At 37.9% G+C, this 9,850-nt stretch overlaps 1 long non-coding RNA gene across 1 annotated transcript in view; it reads right to left on the reverse strand.

Moving 5' to 3' along the window:
* Positions 1-3,165: 3,165 nt before the first annotated feature.
* LOC116876600 overlaps positions 3,166-9,850 on the reverse strand; it is a 134,919-nt gene continuing 128,234 nt past the window's right edge. Inside the window, exon 3 of the long non-coding RNA XR_004384428.1 lies at positions 3,166-3,302. This is a non-coding gene — a long non-coding RNA (uncharacterized LOC116876600). The remainder of the gene's footprint in view (positions 3,303-9,850) is intronic.

A 9,850-nucleotide genomic window follows, 5' to 3' on the forward strand; every position in this document is an offset into this window, starting at 1 on the left:
GCATTATCAGTAACTTTTTATATTTGGGTAGGTTGCTAAATAGAGAAATAAATTTAACATCCGTCTATTAATGTGCTCTGAGAAATCAGGATTTCAATTATTCCAATAAGAGACCATATTATTTAGCTAAAATTTTCCTAAACACCACATCTTGGGGTATCTGCTTAAAAACCATGGCCCTTACTCCAGAACCTGCCCCCAGCTATAGACCCTCCTTAAAGTGCAAACTCGGTTATCCAAGTATTCCAGAACCCCTGTTCTTGTGACCAAAACACAGTGAACCAGGTGTGGGTCTCTGACACAAAAAAGTCATCACCACAAGCTGGACTGAGTCCATTGTCTCACAAGAATTTAAGTATATTTAAGACATACAGAGAGGGGATACCTATGGCAGAGACACACATACTGAAGAATCAAATAGTATTTTGGGTCATGTAGTTTCTGATGTGTAAGCACAGAAAGCCAACAAACAAGGAAATACAGAAGAATGGTACTGATGTCAATAAGAGCAGACACTGGAAAACCAATCCTCTGAAACAAAGAGCAAGATGGGAAGAGAGGCTTCCCACTTCCAAGGATACGGCGTATAAATTAAATCTACAAGTATTATTTATACCTGCATCTCCACATCCCTCATCCTTGTGTGTTTTGGAACACAGATATTCTTGATTTTCTTGATTTACCTCCCCCTTCCCCCCCCCCCCCCCCCCCCCCCGACAGATCTCTCTTTCATTTAAGCTAGAGTGAATCTCTCTTGCATACATGTGAATAATCCCCGGGTTGAACAGCACAGGCACACACAAACCCCTGCATATTAGAGGAAAAAAAACCTTTGCCTTAATGAAACTTTTTTGAAAAATCAATGGCACGTAAAGAAAAATTCAGGTTAGATCCAAATTGGTACTTGTAAGCTACAACACTGCTGTAAACAGAGTGAAAAATTTGAGTCAATTTTCTTTTGTCTTCTTTTATTGTTTGTAAGAGTTAAACATTGATTTGTAGGTCAAGCAACACAAGGATGGATGCAATAGTATGAATATAAACCAGCCTTATTTTATAAATATTTACATCTTATATATAGCATTTAATGGTTTCTGTAATGTAAATATTCCCACTGTGTCCAATTTCAGGCTATCAGTATGACATCACTAAACATGGAGCTGAAAAGAGATGCTCATCATTAGTTTTCATAAGCCCATGGAAGCCACTAGATGGATTCAAGTAAGGAATACAGCAAGTCAAAGTAACTAAGCGAAACATTCAATATGTCCCCTCAAGAGAAGTTGAATAACTATCCATGGTCAAACAGTAAGTGGCAGAGCCTGGATTCCCATCCTAGTGGCCTGATTCATGTAACTGAGTATAAGTACCAAATATACCCAACTACTTAGTAAGTCTTCACATCAATATCTACTTGGAAGCCCTACACCCTAAACTTGCAAACCAAGACCAAACAAAACAAACAAAATGTATGTACTATTCAATCGTCTATAGACCTTTATTTAGGGTCCTAGATCAAAGTCCAAAAACACTTAAGTCTACTGGTTTCAGGGGAATCAGGAAACTAAACCTAAATGTATGTTAACATATCAATTGTCAGTTAATTTAAAAATATTAAGTGTAATTTATACCCATAGTCCTACTACTCCTATCCAGTTCAGTAATCTCATTTCCTCCTATATAGCTATCACAGAGAATTATTTGGCATTACTGAATATATCACACTCTTTTTAAAAACTATACCCTTTTGGAAACGATTCTCACACTACTTCTGACTAAATTTTGTTCACTTTTTAATTCAGCCAACTGTCAACTCATCCATAAACCCAGCTCAGACTCCTCAGAGTCATTCAATATACGCCTCAGTTTAAACAACCCCTTCCCCGGTACATTATGGCTATCAGTATCAGGCAGAGTCACCTCTTGTTTACACATCTGACTTGCCATTGAAATCTTAAATTTTCGTGTCTAACACGTGCCTCACAGAACAGTTATTATAGAGATGTTGAAGGAATGAATCTTTTGATTAAGAAATATTTGATGCCCTTTCTCCGAGGAAAAAAGGTATTTTTCAAGAATAATGCAGAGATAGGAGAGATCATGTAAATAAAAAACAAGCATAAATGCAGAGATAGGAGAGATCATGTAAATAAACAACAAAAAAATGTTGTTTTCCTATTCTAAGCAAGTAAATTTATAAAACAAGCTGAAAGAACATTTAGTACAAGAATTGTATTTTCAGAATCAATTCCACTGACCACAGAGCTTGCATTTACAACGCTTCTGGGTAAGCCACAGCCACCGCCAACAGGGCTTTTCTAATGGGGGAGAAAAATGTTGTCTAGTGGTCCTGATGTTAAGGAAAGATTAAATTCACTCAATGCCTTAAAATGGCCCTCAACCAAAGACATGGCCATTTAATAGCAGTTGTTCTACAATCATACCAGCTATTTTTCCTAACAGCTTCTTATAAAGACTTCTATGTGTTTGTAGGTACAGGTACAAGAGGAGGGGTGGGCTGTGGAGAATGAGAGGTAAATGGTACTTGTAAGCTTTAACATTGCCGTAAACAGAGTAAAGAACTTGAGCCAAGGAAGTTATTGTGTTATTGTATTACCCTGTTTTACCACAGGAAAAAAAAAAAAAAAAGTGACCTTAAGAGAAACTAAGTAACTTGCTTGATCAGACCCTGAAACTGGGCCCCCCTACAGCCCCACAGTCAGCATCCTCACCTAGAGTAGCACCTGACTGCCTCCTGTTCTTTCTTTCACTGATGCCCTTAAGACAAGTCTAGTCCTACAAAATGCAAGGTGCAGAAGATGGGATGACAGCCATACGGTCACCCTGAAAGGAACTGCTTGTTCTTTCCTAGTTACTCAGATTCATTCTTGAACTTGGGAAAGTCAATTTACTCTGAGTATCAAATGACCATAGTTAAAACAAGAATTGTTACTGTAACATCTTTAGTAATGGGTTTGATTAAAATAAGGGAGCGAAATGTGTAAAAACTTACTGTCTTTTCAGCCCAAAATGGTTGCCAGGAACTAGAAGTCCTTGCAGTATAAAGTGATTAGACTTTTTAATTAGCATCTAATCTCATCAACTGAATATGTAATCAGGGATCAGTGACTGCCAGATACAAATACATTTTTCATTCCGTGTTTGTAGCCAAATGTATATATCAAAACAAACTAAACTGACTCATTTCTGATGTTTTTAATGTATTGAGTGTGGAGCTCCACGAGTTCCTATTTCCTTGATCTGAGCAAAAACAGCCATGTCTCAGAAGTGAGAAACGTGTTCTGTGAAAAAGCAGATATGGAATGTTTTCATTTTTATAAATGACTTGCCGGTACAGTTCTCTATTATATATTAAATGGCTCCTCTGATTTGAAGAACTTTCAAGCTGAGCCTACAAGCCTGCAGTACTGCCCAATATAAAGTTATTTGACAGGATGAAAAACGTCATTCCATCTTCTCTTTAATCTTCATGCTTCCTCCTCTGCCCCCTTTCCATTTACAACACAGAATGGACTTCAGACTATCAGTCTTAGCTCTTCTACAATGCAGCACTTCTTCTAAGAAAATTCTGTGCATTATAAATGGAGAGGAAATGAAAATGTGCACCAACAGCTGATTAAGTGCCTATCGATATATTTAAATCAGCTTAATTTTTCCCACCGAATTTAGAAATATCAAAAATGCCTTAAGTGATGTTCCTAACCTGAATCCCATAATGGAGGCAGGAGAAACACCTTCCTATCAATTCTTCCAAATTCGTAAGGCAAAGCCACCCCCAATTCAAGCTAATAAAAACATTGCAAGTATGTGGGAAGCAAGACTAGAAAACTCAGTCAATCAAGTCTGATTTTTAAAGCTGCAGAAAATATGAAGAACTTAGTGGCCTAATAAAATATCTCCCATCAGGACTGATCTGTTTATGCTCCTAAAAATGTAATTTGTAATGACACAGATAGTTTCTGTACTTCAGTAACAGTATCTATGCTTTCAGCTAGTTTTTTCATGCAATTTTTTTTTATTCCCAAACACTGCTTGGATCAATAGCAGCTCGGTATCACTCATGAGAAGTGTTCCTTCACTTTTCTGGACTCTAAAGCAGATATATAGGAGAAGGTTGCCTTTAACTCTATTAACACACACAGGGATTAAAATAAAATTTTGCACCGCAAATTCAGGCTGTCCATCTGCAGCCATACTGGCACTGTTCACATTCCCCCCCTACACACACACACACACACATACACACACACACACACACACACACAGTTTCTCTACTAAGATTCTGTGTTCCATAATTTGTCCATTTCTTTCAAGTTCCCACATGTATCCTCTTACCATTAGCTCATAACTTCATCTTAAAATGTCTCAACAGTCCATCTCACAGTCATCTGTCCATGTCAAAATAAAAATGTTTCTTATATATTTATCTGGGTTTTTTATTCCTTTTATTTTAGAATTTTTCCTTCTTTGTGGAATTAAACGTCTGAGCCTGCCCTTTGCTCATTTTTCAGAATCTTGCTTCATCAAGCTATTCATCTCATTCTTTGTATTTCTCCCTCACACTTCCTTTTTCTTCTTGACTAGACTCTAAGGCCAATTCCGAAGCCCCAAAACCCTCTCCATCTTGAATTCATTTAAAGTCACTAATCTCTCTCTGGGTTCTTTTCTCACACCCATTCTCATTTTATTACAAAAGTAGTAACCATGTTTACTTAAAAATTGCGAAATAAGGTAAAGAAAATCCAATTATCTCACCACCAGTAATAACCAATATTATTTAAAGGTATTCACAAATACATATTTTAATAAACATTGATCATATACTCCAAATCTATGTTTCACATACAAATATTCATGACAAGCTATATTCCATGTCAAAGGAAATCTATCACCATTTTAAAAATGGTTCTATTTTACTTGAGTGTAGGGAGTATTTAACCAAATCTCTGGTATTGGTTATTTAAGCTAGGTATCCAACTGTCCTCTATTGAGAAAAATCTTCACTGCAGCATTGTTTGTAATGATGTTTACAAAGATGTTTACAATATCTTTGCACAACTGTGATTATCTTAAAAGATTGAGGATAAATCCCATGAAACATTTTAAAGAACTGACTAATACACATGGGTGGACACTACTTGTCTCACCATCAACTTGGATCTTCAATGTAATAGGGGATTTGTGTCCACTGCTCTAATGAATTTACTCTAAGAAATGTGACACTAATTATCAAATACAGTTTTCATCCTAGCATTATTCTTGATGTCCACACATGATCTAATCATTGCTTTCTTGAAAGGGTCCCTTTCAAGAAAAATTTCTGTGGCATTACCGTCTCAACTTTACCTCTGTCATTCTTATTTTTCTGCCCATGTTTTCTTCTTTCTTTCACATAAATTTAAGTCCTACTTTTCTCCTCATATTTTATCACTTTCTCCTCCCTAAATTGAGAGTTTTGCTCATTCAGTTATAGCTGTCACTTTTTCCCCCCAAATCTGTATAATTAACACAGCCTCTCCTAAAATTTCCATGCTTCCTCCCCAATGTATTTACCTTTATATCCCACGGAAAACAAGAAATTAAGAGGTTTAAACTCACACCCTCCTAACTTTCTCTTGTTGCTGGTTTTCTATTACTGTTGAGATCTCAATTTCATAAGTTGGAAACCTGGGCTTGACTTCAAAATTTTCCCACCTCTCTTCCAAAATAAAATCACCAAGCATTACTGGGTTTGCCTGAACATCTTGTCCCTTATCCCCTGCTGGACATAGTAATGTACCAACCTTTTACGCTTCTTTCCCTGCACCTTCAACTACAGGATTGCCAAGGACCTGCTTTCCCCATCAGTAAATTCCAATCTCGAGCTTACTTGGGAGTAACTGAACTCAGCTGATAGTAAGGTTATCCCTTTGGGTCTCTATTCTCTGCCCTCCTCTTCTTTTTCCTGAAGCTGGTGAGAGAGCATGACGGTAGCCCAAGGAGGATTATGGGAAATGAGATCTCAAGTTCCTCTGAACTCTCAGCTCCCAGATCAGGATAAGAAAAAGTATGCTAAGAAAGCTATGTGAACCCCCAAGGAGCAATTATGTTCTTACTTGATTTTCACATTGATTTTGATTTGTCTATTTCAGCTGAAATTAAAAAAAAAAAAAAAAAAGTAAATGGTCCCTCTGTGTGAGAAGAGAATGGCATTGGCAACATAACTCCTGAAAGCAGCTGGCATCAGGAAACACTGTGACGGCAGTGGTAGAAGTGGCTGTTCTGGTCAGGTGGCAAGTGTGCTGGCAAAGCAGCAGCGTGAGTGTGCAGGAGGCTATGAAGATCCTGGCAGTGGCTTTGGCAAAGGCGGAGGTGGTGGCAGAGTGCAGTGTGAGGAAACGCTGCATAATCACAAGGTCTGTAACAGGCCACATGGTCTCACCATGCCGGAATTACAGATTCTTATACTTTTTATTTATTTATTTTTAGAGAGAGAGTAAGCACACGTTGGGAACAGAGGGAGAGGCAGACTCCCTGTTGAGCAGAGACCCCGATGCAGGGCTTGATCCCAAGACCCTGAGATCATGACCTCAGCTGAAGGCAGAGGCTTAACTGAGCCACCCAGGTGCCTCCAGATTCTTATATTTTGAGTATTTCCCAAGACATACTCTCTGAGTAGCCAAGATGGCACAGAAGAACAGCAAACAAGCTGACAAAAGCCATCTTGAGACTCAAGTAGATGAGAATTGGCACAGGACTCCCAGGGGATATTGTGAAACTTCTTCAAAAGGAGGAAGTCCATTAAGACATGGAAATGAAAAGCAACCTTGAACATGAGCTTGACATGACATGTTCTACACAACAGTGCAGACACGGGATTTTATTGTTTGTGAGGCAGGTCTGTGATGGGCCAATGCATATTCCTTCTCCCACTCGACTGACTGGCAGTAAAAAATATTCAAAAGGCTCCACCAGTTTTCTGAAAATAGCTTATTCTCTATAAATCCTTCAATAAATATTCAGGAGATGAGTTCTTTGACAATCCCCCCTAGAGGAGAAGCTAATTAGCTGCTGATACCTAAGCTTAGCATTTAGCTCTCTAGTACCAAAAAGGATTCTTTTAAAGGTGTTTATTTTGAATGTAAAAGATAAACTGGAAAGAAGTATGGATTAAGACCTCAAAATTGTCCTCTCAAAGGGTTCTCTTCTTTTCTATCAAAATACAAAGGAGATAAATAGGAAAAATCAAACTATTTGAGGGGTGAGGGAAGGAGTCTTTGAGGAATCAAGTGTTTCTCGCTGTTTTTTAATGCCGTCAGCATTTCAAGCTGCTAATTTTCCCCCCATAGATTTTATATAAGCTCATCAAAAACCTAGGAGTCTGAAAACTTTAATAAGTTAAAGATTATTTTTCTGAAGGAAGGATTTCATCCCACTCACTCAGCTTTATTTCCCTATTGTGTACTATTTCAACACAAAATGTGATCTGTTTGGGCACGAGACTATGGTTGCAGGTTTGCATTGCTGCTGTACTTAATCCCCAAAATAAACTCAAGAAATTTTGTTAGAACATCCAGATTGTATTGCAGTTGGGGGGGGGGCCATTCATGTACGGCACAATTTGTTTCATAGCCATCCTACATTTAAAATAAGAGATGATTTTGTTCATCAACTGCTACAGGGCCTCTTCCATTCCTCTCTGCCAACAACCACTGAGTCCAAGAAATGCCAGGCTTTCCCTTAATATACACGTGCTTTCCTTTTACTGTTGGATTAAATTGGGGACACAATTAATCTGTTTCCATCTTAGACTTCTCATTGGAGAAGAGTTCTTATTCAAGACCCTGAATTGAACATCACACAGATTAGGGGGAAAAAAAATCCTCTGAAAATTTAATCGATGAGGTTTGTGTTTAAGGAAACTGAGTCACCGGGACCTCTCCAGCAGGCTTGGTGTCAGTGAGAGGGTCCATCTGGCCCAAGCCTGGCCAGGGATTTTTCCTTATACTAAGGACACCCGTTAGTGCCCACTCTAGTGATTCTGTACACTCCATGATATTCAATGGGTATTTTGTACAAGAACTTCAGGTAACAACTCTAATCAATACAACCAGATAAAGGCTCAGGAGGAAAAAAAAAAAAATCAGGACTCTTTGGTTTATAGAAAATAACCAGTTAAATGACTTTCTCTCCCTCTACTAATCACTTAGTGTCATATAGCAATAGCCTTGGCAAGTTCATCTGTCCCCACAGAAATGAACAGAAATTCACAGACACACACACACACACACACACACCCACCAAACACTCCTAGTCTTCTCAACTCAAAGTGTGCATTCGTTTTACCTCAAGAGAGTTAGGCTTTAACAGGGCAGCTCCCCCACTGAATCCTGAGCTGCAGAAGGAACCCTGGAAGCCCACAAATCCTCAGAAAGCAACCAGGATCTTCTCATAACAGTGAGGACTTTCTAGAAATCCATGAAAATAGATTTTTAAGAACTTTACTTTAGCCACATATCCTTTGCTTCTTTTCTTTAGATAATTGGGAACTAGGTCTCTTACCAGCAAATTTATGTACTACCATAAAATGTAAAAGAAAACTAAGTATATCTCCTATTGTTAAGTCCATCCTCTGTAATGCTTTTGTTTAATTTATAAGAGTTTTTGGTCCTGTGTGATTTACTGCAACACAGATCAAAATGAATTTGAGAAGTTTCACAGTGCACTTGGTAGGAGGTAAAGATTTTTATTCTCCTACCTCGAATTGGCATCAAGAATTAATGACACACAATTTGTTGGATCTTTTACATTCTCGTTTTTAGTGTTCATTTAATAAGATGCTGCAGCTGTGTCTGTCCTCTTAAACACAACCATGTCTTCCTAAATGCTGTAGGAGATGTCACACCTGCTCAAATGTTGGAGATAAAGACACACACACACACACACACACACACACACAAAACCCAGCAGTGGGGGAAGAAAAAGGACGTAAGACAGAACAAAAGACAAAATGCTGAATGGATGTTAGATTCTGATGACAACCCCAGGGAAACTCATGGTTTTTATTATGATCATAATTCACAAATCTTTAAATAATTTAAATTACTCCCTTCTCCCTGTTTGGCCTCATTCCATTGCAGCCTTACATTGCCACAGACTCCAAATCATGCTTTTTTAGACTTGAATGTTGGCACAACCATAAAAAAAAAAGATGAATGATAAAACATAAAATTGTTATTTTTTTAACATACATACATCCAAATGGTTGTTTACTTCTTCAAATTGGTCATCTGGGGAAGATATTAGGGTATACTTTAACAATGTAATCCATATTCAAAATTCTTGAAAATCAGCCTTTGGCACTGCCTTCAAAATATACAGCATATTCTATTTAATATCCTCAGCGGGAGAAAATTTTCATCTTTTGAAGTTATCCTGTGAATAAATTTGAAGATCCTGTTGGAAGATACTGGGAGTCTTCTAAAAGATTCACTTTAGGTCTATGTAAGAAATTACATATTGAGCTACTTTGGGAGCATATACTATGTCAAAGGCTGGCTATACAAAAATGAATAATAGAGAGTCCTAGTGCCAGAAGAGCATGTTGTGTGGAGGGAGGGAAAGACCTAAGTCGATCATGTCCACATTATGCATACACGGCTGCTTGCTCCTGGAACACAGAGGGCTACTTAGCTCTGTGTGAAGCCTGGAGCTGCCCTGTGAAGGTTTCATGGGGATGAAGATACTGAAACTGAGACTAAAGAGATAAATAGGAATTAGAATTTAAAAAAAAGAAAGAAAGAAAGAAAGAAAGAAAGAAAGAAAGAAAGAAAGAAAGAAAGAAAGAAAG

This window comes from Lontra canadensis, unplaced genomic scaffold (assembly GCF_010015895.1).
Source record: "Lontra canadensis isolate GAN:19392208 unplaced genomic scaffold, GSC_riverotter_1.0 scaffold46, whole genome shotgun sequence".
Taxonomy (NCBI): Eukaryota; Metazoa; Chordata; class Mammalia; order Carnivora; family Mustelidae; genus Lontra; species Lontra canadensis.